Here is a 14,166-nt window from a genome sequence, read left to right as displayed (position 1 = left end):
AATCCCGGTCTGGGCCCGTAATTTTTCCACATATATTTATAATATATATGAACGTAATATTGAGTTGAAAAAAATGAAATATTTTATCTGCAAAAATTATGTCCAAGGAAACTCAACATGAGTATTTCTAGAAGGCATTTCTATGATTGAGCCCCACACCAAAATATATTTCCTGTCCAATGAACAAGATTCCCCTTATACCTTTATGCACTTTCCGCACATTCTCCACTGTAGAACGAAGCCATACAGAATCGACGAAATGAAACAAGGTCTATCTGGATCAATGCACAATAAGTTTTGAGCACCTTTCAGCATTGTTAATTTCAACACCCCCCAATGCACGAGTTCCAAAAAAGGGGAGACAGGCACATGAAGCGCAACTGTCTTGCGCCCAATATGTGAAGTGCTTCAGAATTCCCATTGCATTCATTAACTAGTGTAAAAGCCCATCAAAAATGATGGGTTGGAATTATTTCATTTAAAATATTCAGATAGGAAGATATGATGTTTCCTAGCAAGAAGAAGCGTTATTTTAAACACTACATGTACAAATGTGATCATGTTTTCTTTATCTTCTGGGAGATTTCATTTTGACGGTACAGCCTTGTGAAGGTGCCAAAGTCGGAAGCTTCGGCCTAGCATCAGGTGTGCTTATATCGTCTTTATTTATGAGACATCCTATGGATGGAAATGAAGACTTTTGTTTTTACTCTGCATGTGTTGCACATCATGTGCAGCGAATTTCACCTCCCAGTGCCTTGTATTTATTGTAATATTTTTAAACGCTTCTGCCCACCAAACTTTAGGCCCAGATGCAAGTCACCATCTGCATTTTTGTTTTTTTTAATACATTGTCAAGGCACGTATGAGAGCTAACACATAGAACGTATAACAAGGGGAGCAGGAGACAAGAAGGGAAGGAGAGGGAAGGAAAAAAAGCAGTGTGGAAGAGACACATGAGGAGATCTGTGGAAGGTAGAGGGAGGGGGTGGGGTACACAGGGTAAACAAGATGGACACTACAGGTACTTTCAAGGTGTTTACACAACAGGGACTTTCAGGAAGGAAAGCAGGGAATTTGAAGGAGGTGGGTTTGGGGTGGATTAGCGGGGGTAGAAAAGATCATGGTTTTGGATGGGGGAAGATAAGAGATGGTGGTGAACAGCTGTTTTGAACACCTGGAAGGAAGAGTGGAATTGAAAAGTATGTGGAGGTTTATTCCAAAGGTGAGGGGAAAAAAAGGAATGAAAGAGTGAAGGTGAGCCAGTGGTTCTTGATTTTGGTAGTTTTACCAGAAGGGGTGTCTCTTCTATTTCCAATCGAAGAGACATGGGTACTCTTTTATGAAAAATGTATTTTTTTTATCCTGAAAAGTAGACGGTAGTGAACACAGTCGTTTTAAAAGATTGGCCTTTAAAACCCTTCTTAAATCGTCCTTAGGAAGGGGGACAGTCAAATACACAAACATTGTGGTTTATATATAGGTAGATGCACGAGATTGTAGGTGACATGTTGATCTGTTTTTGAAATGATTGTTTTTCTGCCTCTGTCTTATTAAAAGAGATACAATTTCGTTTGCTCAAGGTCCTTGAATCTTGAATGCATAAGAAATACTTTCACCGACATGTGTACTATTTTGAATGAGTATTTCAATTAAAACAAGAAAAAGAGCAATCGGAGATTGCAGACACTCGCCAGGACTTGTTTTTTGTGGTGTTTGTGTGCCGTTTGTGTACTGGTGTGTTGCATAATTAATGAGACATAACTGGAACTGCCACTTTATAACTGCTGGCAGAGATGAACGGGTACCAAGACATCCCACTTTGATGCAACCCCTGCTTTGATCGAACACCTGACCCTGACCCATGAAGTTTATTACTATTCAAATGAATTTAGAATGGGATTAAAGTCAATTCAATTCAAATGAAATGGGCGACTAAATACGTGCAGTTCTGCATTGGAGTAACCAGAAGGAACCCAAACAAGTAAAAAGCAAAGATGAAGTCATGAGGAGGAACCTGGATAGGATTCACATTTCAGCTGCTACTCCTCTACCCTCAAAACCAATCCAGGCAAAGCCTTAATCAAAAAATATTTTAAAATAAAAAAAAATCAAAAATAATCCAGGTTGAGAAAAAAAAAATTGTGCTGCTAGACCATGTGCGCAATCAGGTTGAAATTTAACACATACAGACCATTTCACATCATTACTATATCATAATTGTGAAGTTTCACGTCCATTTAATAAGCGGACGCCGAGGAGCACCTTGTGAGCAAACGGCCATCCATATCTAGTGCCCAACTGTGTGCGGACGTCCTCCTGCAGTTGGGTTACTTTTTTTTTTTTTTTTTTCGGACGTTGGTGGCAGGATTTCCACTCTGGCCATCGTAAAACCGTTCACTCCACAAAACACAAGAAAACCGTAAGGAGAATTGAAAACCCACTCCGTGGGAGTACCTCCTGTGCAGCTGCCCTCTGAAGGGCAGCTCATTGGATGATGGGATTAGGTCAAAGCCTTCAGGACTCCCACTCTAATGATAGGAGGAAAACCACGGGGTAAACTTCCCATGTCAGATTGCGGGAGTATGTGTCAGGGTGGTACTGAGGTCTCGTCCACCAGACGGTGGTCTCCCTTGGTTAACCTGAGGCGGTCCTTTTGGCTGGGTGTCTGGAATGTCCTATCCCTAAGAGAGGATGATCACCTGCCTGTTACCATCTGAGCTCAAGCATTTGAACATCGGTATTGCAGCACTCTGTGAGGTTCGGAGAACAGATAGTGGCGAGATCATGGTCGGTAGTAACACCTACTATTGGTTTGGTCGCTCTGACGGTTACCATGCCCAAGGAGTTCCTGTGGCTGTATCCAACAAGCTGTTTCCAATGATAATCGAGGTAACTGGTCAACAAAAATATTATCCATCCATCTATTGGGACCATACACTGTGCAGAGTGTGTTGGTGTGTTGGTGCTGCTTAAGCAGTCTCCTTGGCTATTGGGCACAATCCTGGATGGGTCGCCACTCCGACACAGTATTCCAGCATGCTGGCACTCATTTTGATGACCTCGGAAGGAAGACAGGATGAGTTTACCCCAACTGGTATTAATTCAACAGCTGAGCAGGATTTGAACTCAGGACCCAAGGAGCCAAAGCCTGCCGCCACCATTAAGCAAACACCAGACATGTTGGGAAGGGGGGGGGGGTAACTATCCCCATTGCCGACCCTCTAGCCAACTGTGAACCACCTCAATTTGTGGAAACACAGGCTGTGGAAAACCAGTTGAAATGGGGTAAAGCTCCTGGGATCTGTGGCATCATGCTGAACTTCTCAAGGCTGGTGGAAATGCGGTACTCGTGTCGTTGCATGCAGTTCTGTGCTCTGCTTGGAACACAGGTATAATCCCAACTGACTGAAAGTGGGGCCTTGTTATCCCTTTTTGGAAAGGGAAGGGTGATCGCCAAGACTGCAGCAACTACTGAGGGGTGACGCTGCTCTCAGTGCCGGGCAAGGTCTTTGCTCGGATAATTCTTGATAGGGTTCGCAACCATCTGCTTGAATGCCAGTGCCCAGAGCAGTAGGAGGAGGAGGAGATTGGGACCATACTCTGTGCAGAGCATTGGTGCTGCCCTAGCAGTCTCCTTGGCTATTGAGCACAATCCTCGACAGGTCACCACTCCGATACAGAGCAGTACGGCTTTACACCAAAGAGGTCAGCGATTCACCATATCTTTGGTCCTCACCAAACACAGACGAGGGTTTCAGCAGGGGCTGCTTGCAGCCGATGTTGATCTCCGCAAAGCATTCGATTCAGTGAATCGGGATGCCCTCTAGAGGATTCTCGGTATTCATGGGGTGCAACCAAATCTCATCAATCTGATTTCTGAACTATACTCTGAGACTGAGAGTGCTATGAGGTGTGGTGTTTCCATCTCTGACTTATTTCCATTTGTTACTGGAGTTCATCAGGGATGTGTACTGGCCCCCACACTTTTCAGCACTTGTATGGTCGGGATTCTGGGGAGGATGTCGGAGAAATCAAGTTGCGGTGCATGCTTTTAGAATATCAAGATCTCTGACTTTGATTTCACAGATGATTCAGTCATCTTAACGGAGACACGGGATTTTCTTATGGGGCCCCTCGAGGCGCTGAATGAGGAGTCAGAGCTGCTAGGATGATGGGTTTCAAGGGTCAAAACTCAGATCCAGGTTTTCAATGATATCTTGGATGTTGGTATCTTGTCTGTTCCTGTGGTGAGGATGTTGAGGTCACAGAGAGATTCACTTACCTTGGCAGTAATATTCATGTCTCCGCATGTTGTGAGTCAGAGGTCAAAAGACATCTGGGTCGAGCCTGGGGAGTCATGGATTCACTGGATAATGGGGTGTGGCGCTGTCTGTACCTATGCAGGAGGACGAAAATTTGAGTCTAAGTTATTGGTGCTTCCAGTCTTGCTCCATGGATGTGAGACTTGGACTCTGACCAGGGATATGAGATGGAGACTTATTCCTTCTGTTCCAGGTCTCTTCAGAGATCCTTGTCTATCGCTGGTCAGACTTTTGTCCAACGAGCGATTGCTGAGAGACTCAGATGAAATTTATTACCTGCATAGTCCATGAGCATAAGCTGTTGTTGGATGGACATGTGGCTTTTCCTGACACTGATCCTGCTTTCCAGATTCTCTCAGCGAGTGGAGGCCAATGGGCCGACCACATGCTTCGTGGTTGCAGCAAGTTGATCGGCATCTCAAAGAGATGGGGATGGCATCATCCTTGGGGATGGCCAGATGGAGGTCTCTGGAGTACCGGCAGAAAGTGGACACAGGGACGCGCTGCTCTGGTGCATTGGTTCATGATTCAGAAGGAAATATAAAAACTTAAAAAATATTGAGAGAAACCATGAAAACGGTTGCAAAAAAAAACTCTGATGCGGGGTCCGACGGTGTGCGTGTGCGTGTATGTATATATATATATATATATATATATATATATATATATATATATATATATATATATATATATATATATATATATACACACATACATATATACATACATATATAAACAGATATTTGGTACTACAGAACTTCAATATGGAAACAAACAAACATGACATAATAGTGACCGTAGCTTTTAGTGCTGCACTCTTCAGGGTAAGATCGCAGCAAGTGAAGGTGGAAGTGAAGGCGCGTGCTTATATACGCAAGTCTCTATAACAGTGTTTCTCAACCGGGGTTCCGCAAGAGGTCGCTAGGGGTTCCGCGAGAAACAGTAATAAATAAGCTAATGTATTTTTGAGTAGTTTTTGTTTGATTTAATATTCGTAATTTTACTATACACGTACGGTATATTGTTGGAAACTCCTTGGTTATTATAATAGAGGCTTCAACCTCTTATATTATTTACAATTATAACAACCATAGGGAATGTATTTAACGATGTCTATGTGGCGCCAGTGTGAAAACGCCCTCACTGGTTAGTGGACGTCCTGTACGCGGCGGATTCGTGTATCAGAGTGACTGACTCAAGTACGGGACGCATGCACGGGGTCCATCTATCTTCTCTGTGCTTCCTAGCGCGAAGTCTCTCTCCCTCAAGGTTAATTCTTCTGTTTACCTTTATTGCTTCAGCTTCATTTGTTTAAGTTTTGTTGATCAAGTTACATGAGGTGTGTTTTTTTATTTTTATTTAAAAAAGATTTTTTTTTTGTGTGAATTAAAACCTCGGAGTGAGGTCTCATAAACGAGCAGTATGTTTTTTTTTTCATTGCCAATAAATTTGACAAAAAGGGGGTCATTTTTTCCTTAAACCAGGTATCCGAAAAAATATGTTATATTTACCACGTGAAATACGATAAAAATATAAAAGAGCGACATATTAATAATGGTATATAATAATTTTTATGCAGGGGTTCCCTGAGACATGAAAACTATTTCAAGGGTTCCACAAGGGTAAAAAGGTTGAGAAACGCTGGTCTATAAGGTAGACACCAGTTGATTGGTTCAATCGTAATGACGTCACGGTTAATCCTAACGCCCATTGGTCGGCTCATCATCTTCACCTCGAGCTCCCATTGGCGAGAGCAGAGTTCATCAATGATTGACGTTTGCAACCGCATCCTGGAGAGAGGGGATGGGTTTACCCTAAGGTCCATTCACCATTTGTTACGGTACTTCCCTTGATATTTCCATGCTGAAAGAGACACAGAGATCGTACAAATTCCTTTTGGTGACACAATATTGGATCGGTGGTAAGGATGAAGGTTGCTTCCAACATATGTAAATGAAACGAGCTCCGACCTCGGCTCATTATTCTGAACATATCTGCATTGTACTGGTCTGCACAGATAGGGTTGGCAACCAGATGCTGTGCAATGGCAGATGAAGCAGGTACAGTGGCCAGTGGTTGCTGGATATTTCTATATGCTCGCACTGGTTGTGTTCTAAACCTCACAAATTTTCTTTGCATCGCCAAGGGGATGTGTTGTTTGATCCGATCAGCCAATCTTAGTGTTGTGTGGCCCACCTACTGAGCTTCACATCGGCACTTAAACTCATAAATAACATTGCTGGTTAGTGAGGTGGGTAGCACATCCTTGTTGACTGACTTCAGCAAACGGCGAGAGGTAAAGATTACTCGGGGTTGCACAGCCAGAAACGTGTTGGATACAATATGTTTGATTTGTACTTCAAACCTTCGTGATGATTGCCCTTTCCAGGGTATCCTGATAGAGACTGGACATTTGTCCGGACCAATCTTCCGATCTCTTGTCGTGTTTAGAAACTTGTGCACGTATCTCCAGCAGGAAGAGTACAAGGTGAACAAATCCTCTGTGCTCTGTTAACCAGGATATTGATCAAGGCAATTTTGTATCTTCTGGAGTTGTAGGAGTCCCACCGAGTATACTGCCCTGTGAAAGTCGGCTTCCGGTAGATGGATGTTGTGAAATCAAGGTTGGATCTACCAACCAACACGTCCAAAAACGGTAACGTGTTTGACGATTCCAGCTCTGTGGTAAACTTCAGTGCTGGATTGAGAGTGTTGAGCCATGCCTGGAAATTGTCACATGCCGTCCAATACTCAAACAAAGCAAAAAGTCATCAACATACTGATAGTATACGATGGGGGAATCGACCCCTTGCCGACCAGTAGGTTTCTGCATTTCGTGATAGCCCACAAAGATATTTGCAAGAGCTGGTCCAAATGGAGAACCCATGGCCACACCGTCCGTTTGAACATGTATCATATGTTGTTAAAAGTGAATTCCACCTCCCTTGTTGCTGTGTTCATTATACACATATACATATACATATATATATATATATATATATATATATATATATATATATATATATATATATATATATATATATATATATATTATTGTGGCCATGGGTACCGAGACACCAGCTTGTCACCCAGGGGGATTAATCCCCAGTTGTCCTCGGAAGAGCCGGACCTGGGGCCACCGCTCACAATAAACGTTGTGGCACGGTAGGTTATTTTAGAACCACAAACGCCACCCAGTTAACCATAAGTTCCAGTGTGCATCGTCTAATTATTCCGTTTAACTAGAGGTCACGTGGTTACCTGAGCGGGAAGTGCGCCCTCAGCAAAGCACCAATGTTATCTCGATTCGATGTTAATTTGGGCGGCCGAGCGTTTTAACCGCTGGTGCGTGCCGACTATTTTTGGTCAAATCTGTGGTAATTACCTTCCAGTCTATCGAGGTTCAGACAATGCTAGACCAATGGAAGGAAAGGACAAACACGGACAGGTTGGAAGTCAACAAATGATTTACTAATAATAAAATTAATAAATAAAAAGAACTTTTTATTTTCTGAGGTAAATAAATGAATCAATTTCAAAGCAATCAAAATGAATAATTACTCAGGCAAAATCAATCAAAATGCCAGGAAAGAGACAGAGAGTAGATGCTTATCGGGGGTTGACTGACTTACAGCTAAACACAGACAACATTCAGGAGCGCGGGGAAGAGTCGTCTTGCTCACCAGAGTATTTGTCCGTTAAGTGAAAATGTTCTGAAATATGCGCGTGCGTGTCATGTCCGTCGCCAGCACCCAGCCTTGCCGTGCACCCTCTCGTTTACAGCCTTAAACACCAGTCGACGTCTGGGAGGGCACCGAGATCGTCTGCTGCGGGTTTAGACCCTGGTGCTGCGACACAGGCAGCTCCTCACACTTCATGAAACTGGTGACGTCCAGTGACCCACACGGTACGTCGGTGACCGACCCGTGCCTCACTTGTCGGCGCTGCTCACACCCACACACGCACCACATGCTCGCTTGCTAAAGCACTGGGAAGGACGAATTGTCTCGTTGCTGGCGCTGGTCAGACACCCACATGCGCACCACCAGCTCGCTTGCTCATTTGCGGGCTTGCACGCTTCCTCTCTGGCTCTCTTCTTCTTTAGGTCATCTCTTCGAGCATGACCTAATAATATTGGTGTTGAGAGGAGGGTGACGATCCGTCCGTCCGTTCACAATGAAGTTGAAGCGGGAGATCTGGTCATTAGTGATCCTGATAGAGGTCGATGAGACGTACACGATGGTATGACTTTCTAGGTCACCGAAGGTCAAAGTCAAGGTCACGAGGCCTTTGAAGTTGCGAAAATGACGATGTTCAAATTCTCTCTCCTCCGCCATTTCTCAAGCGATCTTGAATTTGATTGTAGCAAATGAATCTATGGGACAATATCTAAATTTTGATCGGGCCGGATTTTCGATATTCGCTTTCGTTTTCGTATCACGTGACTTCAAAGTTGGCAAAAAATGCGAAAATGACGATTTTCAAATTCTATCTCCTCCTACATTTCTCAAGCAATCTTGAATTTGATTGTGGCATATGAATCCATGAGACAATATCTAAATTTGGTCGGGCCGGATTTTCGATATTCGCTTTCGTTTTCGTGTCACGTGACTTCAAAGTTGGCAAAAATGCGAAAATGACAATTTTCAAAATCTATCTCCTACATTTCTCAAGCAATCTTGAATTTGATTGTGGCATATGAATCAATGGGACAATATCTAAATTTGGTCAGGCCGGATTTTCGATATTCGCTTTCGTTTTCATGTCACGTGACTTCAAAGTTGGCAAAAAATGCAAAAATGACGATTTTCAAAATCTATCTCCAACATTTCTCAAGCAATCTTTAATTTGATTGTGGCATATGAATCTACGGGACAATATCTAAACTTGGTCGGGCCGGATTTTCGAATTTCGCTTTCGCGTCACGTGACTTCAAAATTTGCAAAAACTGCCCTACCTTCAGGAGGCTATATATTCTCTACTGGGCATGATAAAAGTTAGTGAATGGTGTCATTGCATAGCAGCTGACCTTGTATATTATATTTATACATTTTCCGCCGAAAGTGCAAAAGTTTCAAAACCCCAAATGTAAACGGCATTTATTTTCAAAATATAATTTCGTGCACGCACGCCAAAATGCCGAGTCATCCTTAACCAAACTGCGCAGTGGAGCTGCGCAGTAGTCTTCGGTCATAACTGAACATTGAGAATTTGTGGTATTATTTCTCGCAGAGATGACCGTCACTCCTGCACGGGGGTAATTTTTATATATGTGGCCCGTCTCGGTTGGCGCAGAGTCCCCCCAAGCTCACCCTGCTCCACTTGTGGACCGTTACCATGACATCTCGTGCGCTCCAAAAAAGGCTGGCGTCGGCGCTCGCGAAATAAATATGTGCATAAAGGTTGCTGAGGAAAAATAAGGGTGGGCGTCAGAGCTCGCGAAAGAAATGTGTGTAAACGTGTGTCGTAAAGAAAAAACAGCTTCCCATAAGAAAGAGGATCTATTCCCTCACCCTTCTCAACGCATCACATGTAAAATCCCATTAGACATGGGGATGGGGCTAATCTGAACATGCATTTAAGGAAATAACTGTCTGAGGACCTGGATGTGTGGATGCATTCATCAGACCGGATTCTAAAATCCATAACACTATATATTGTTGCGGATTCGCGCCCGCCGGCGTGCTGACGGCCACGTAACTCGAATCGCGGCACGTCGCCCACCGGACGGACAATCCAGTCGTGACCCTCTCGGACTAACGCCGGGAACCAGTCACGGGTGGACCTTTCGGTCTCACCGCGATCGAGCCAATCAGCCCCCGCGTGGGATAGGGTTGCTCGCCAAATTCGACCTACCTAAGTACCCACGCGGAGGGTAGACCGGGCGATCGCACCTCGCCGCAGGTCGACTTCGGACACGGGCCACTTAAGCGACCCGTTCCGTACTATCAGAATAACCGAGCGGTGTTATCGTCGACCTCGACGGTTCGATTAATTATCGGGCGTATTCAGCCCACTACCAACCCTTTACGTGAAGCAAGATGAGGATTCAAAGAAAGAAATGACGAAGCGAAGCGGGAAACAGTTCAACACAAAGCACATTTATTCGCGGCACACGGGAAGCACACATATACAATTCCACCAAATGCACACAGAAAAGACACAATGTAATTTACACAAAAAGCAAATGTAAAAGCGAAAACACAATGCAGAGCTAATACCGACTACCGAGCACACGGCAACACTTATACAATTCTACTTCACAGACGGCGCCGACAACACATACCCAAAACCAAGGAAAAGAATACCCTCAAGGATGAGGCGGGCCTGAGGCCGAGACCGGGTCGCGCCTACCCGTCTGGTGATGAGACGCGGAGCGGCGATGGCGCCTCAACTCCGCGGGCCTCGCGGACAGTGTCTGGTGGGGGGTGGGAGAGGGGCCCCCTTGGTCGCACTATCTCAGCGCGGGGGGAAACAGGAGGGGGTTGCTGATGCTCGGGGTATAGAGGATTTTTATTATCCCGCGACGAGCGTCTCCACCTCGGCCAGGTCGCGCTGTCGGCCTCCCTGGGGTGCAGCTCCCGACGCGAGCACCCCCTCGTCTGGTGTCGCTGCCTTTCCACAGCTCCGTCCCCTCCGTTCCGACTCCAACGCACACGACGACCAGCTCCTTCTTGCCAACTCCACCGCCCGCGAAGTCTTGACTCTCTGTTTCCGACTCTCCTACTCTCCTACTCTCCGCCTCTCCACTCTCCTACTCTCCGCCTCTCCGCCTCTCCGCCTCTGGACTCTCCGCCTCTCCGCCTCTGGACTCTCCTACTCTCCGCCTCTCCGCCTCTGGACTCTCCTACTCTCCGCCTCTGGACTCCCCGCCTCTGGACTCTTTGGACTGACGAACACGGTCCTTTTATCCGCCCCGTAGCTTCGCCCTCTCATCTTTGACCCCCTCCCTTCGACCTTTCACCTCGCTCCCCATTGGCCCGAGAAAAAGTGGGCGTGAAGGCTTTTTGATCCATAAATTTGCATATATCGATCGCCCTGGGGGCGGGGCCAATTCGCCCCTCGCTCACCGATTGGACGGCAAAAAGTGGGCGTGTGTCGTTTTTGATCCGTTTTTGAAGTACAAAATCCGTGATTTTGTACACGCTGTTCGGCGCGCGCCCTGCACGAGTCCAACACCGGTACCCACAGCGGGGCAAGAACGGTGGCGATGCGACGGTTGCGAGGTGTGACGGGAAGGTCGTGGCGGTTGTGGTGAAGCGGCGTTGTGGTTGGTGGTTGATGTTGTGGTTGTGGTGGTAATCATGGCAGTTGGTCCAAAATAAAGATAGCAAAAGAAAAACGGCTATCCTGAAGAGTCGCAGCACGCATAAATGACATGTATTCCCACTAGACAACGGGTTTTGGCCTAACTACACATGTACTTACCGAGATACCTCACCTAAGGGACCTGAATGGTGGTTTGCGAATTTGGTAACCACAACAATATATATATATATATATATATATATATATATATATATATATATATATATATATATATATATATATATATATATATATATATATATATATATATACATATATACACACACACAGACACAGACACAGACACAGACACAGACACAGACACACAGACACACAGACACACAGACACACAGACACAGACACACAGACACAGACACACAGACACACACACACACACACTAAAAGGAAATTATGTGCATGAGGAGGCCATTCGGCCCATCATGCCTGCACCACACCACTACCAGGTTTAATAAATCTGTCAATACCCCTTCCCTTTATGTGCAGCCTTTTGGCTGCTACACTGGAACTCATTTTGCCAACCTCGGAAGGATGACAGGCTGAGTCAACCCCCTGGTGTTAATTCAGTGGAAACAGGGCTTGAACTCAGGACCCTAGGATACCAAGCCACCACCTGAACCGCTAAACACCAGGTTAAAAAAGAAAAAAAAAAAAATATATATATATATTATATATATATATATATGCGTGGGGCATGATGAGCACTTCCCGCCATGTTGGATTTACCCTAAAACCCAAGAAAATCTTCTTTTCCAGAACGGCTGGACAGATAAAGGGCAAACGTCACACAAATGTTCCCCAAGCCTTGGGTGTACAAGTTTGTTAAGGAATAATTGAAAGTTCACATGGTTTGCAGCCATATTGGATTGAAGAAAAATATTAAAAGATGTTTTCTCTGGAACCACTTAATGAATTGGCATGAAGCTTTACAATGATGATCTTGTAGTAATGGTGAATACATGTTTTAAATTAAAAATGGTGAATACAACTTGATTGGACACATGGTCTGGCAGCCAGAATTATGAGTTTTTTTGATCTTTTCTGTGTTGTTGGTTCACGAAAAAATATTTTTACGAAAAATATAATTGGTTCACGAAAAAATATTTTCACGAAAAATATAAGTGACCACTATATTTGTTATTGTTGTGTGTCTGTCTGTCTGTCTGTCTCTATGTCTGTCCCGAGCATTACTCCGTGGGTTTTGATCCGATCCTGATGAAATTTTGGTGGGAGGTTTATATCATGATCTAGTTGTGTTTTAATGAGAATGGGCATGGTGCGCCCATTATGGGCGGAGCCACGCCCAAAAAACATGTGTTTTTAGGGGGTAGCCGATTTCAATTTGCATCTTCTCCTAGAGGTTTTGTCGAATCTGACAGGGGTTTCGGTATTTGGTTAGCCCAATGGCACCTGCATAGTCCCACGGAGCTCGATTTTTCATTTTCGTCCCAAGGTCAAGGTCACAAGGTCACGAACTTAGAAAATTGTGATTTTGACATAAAAAAAATTTCTTCTCCGAGGGGTTTGTCGAATCTGGCTGGGGTTTCGGTATTTGGTTAGCCCAATGGCACCTGCATAGCCCCACAGAGCTCGATTTTTGATTTTCATCCCAAGGTCAAGGCCACAAGGTCACGAACTTAGAAAATTGCAAATTGTGTTTTTAGGGGGTAGCCGATTTCAATTTGCATCTTCTCCTAGGGGGTTTGTCGAATCTGGCAGGGGTTTCGGTATTTGGTTAGCCCAATGGCACCTGCATAGCCCCACAGAGCTCAATTTTTAATTTTCGTCCCAAGGTCAAGGTCACAAGGTCACAAACTTAGAAAATTGCGATTTTGACATAAAAATCCATCTTCTCCGAGGGGTTTGCCGAATCTGGCAGTGGTTTCGGTATTTGGTTAGCCCAATGGCACCTGCATAGCCCGATGGAGCTTAATTTTTCATTTTTGTCCCAAGGTCAAGGTCACAAGGTCACAAACTTAGAAAATTTTGAATTTTGACATAAAAATCATACGACCACCAAAACTTTGAGAGCGAGGATGACAATATTTTTTTATGCATAATCTTGAGGTCATTCCCCACCGAAAGTCTTGAAACCATTTTGCTCTATCTCGAACACCTTGCCCGTGGCGCCCCCTTCAAATTTGTTTTCATGCTGAGTTCATCAAAGTATGGATAATCCGATGAGAGTGAAATGCCATATAGCCTATATGACGTTATATTGTTCCTGGAATGTTCCAGAGGAAGTTTTGCACCAAAGGTCATAATCCTTGACCTTTGACCTTTAAAGTTCACAAAGGTCAAATTTTCAAAGTTGTGGGAATCGTACCGGGTTTTCGACCTTCTTCGACGAACTAACTCCAATAAGCGAAAGCACGTATCCTGTTTCCTTATTTTAATGTCCACAACATTGTTTTGTGACCTTTAAAGGTTATGCAAAGGTCAAATTTTGAAAGTTGTTGAACGAAACTGTGTTTTCGACATTTTGCAGCTAATAACCTGTCACTCATACCACACC

The 14,166-nt window shown here is 44.4% G+C and overlaps 1 protein-coding gene across 3 annotated transcripts in view; it reads right to left on the bottom strand.

Moving 5' to 3' along the window:
• The window catches only part of TRPM7 (transient receptor potential cation channel subfamily M member 7), a 224,113-nt gene that overhangs the window by 128,642 nt on the left and 81,305 nt on the right, over positions 1-14,166 (bottom strand). The gene's annotated exons all lie outside the window — the stretch shown is intronic.

The sequence above is a fragment of the Eptatretus burgeri genome, chromosome 12, assembly GCF_056783735.1.
Source record: "Eptatretus burgeri isolate ZD-2024b chromosome 12, Ebu_testis_v1, whole genome shotgun sequence".
NCBI lineage: Eukaryota > Metazoa > Chordata > Myxini > Myxiniformes > Myxinidae > Eptatretus > Eptatretus burgeri.
Note: the sequence above shows the minus strand (reverse complement) of the source record. Positions and strands in the feature narration are given on the sequence as shown.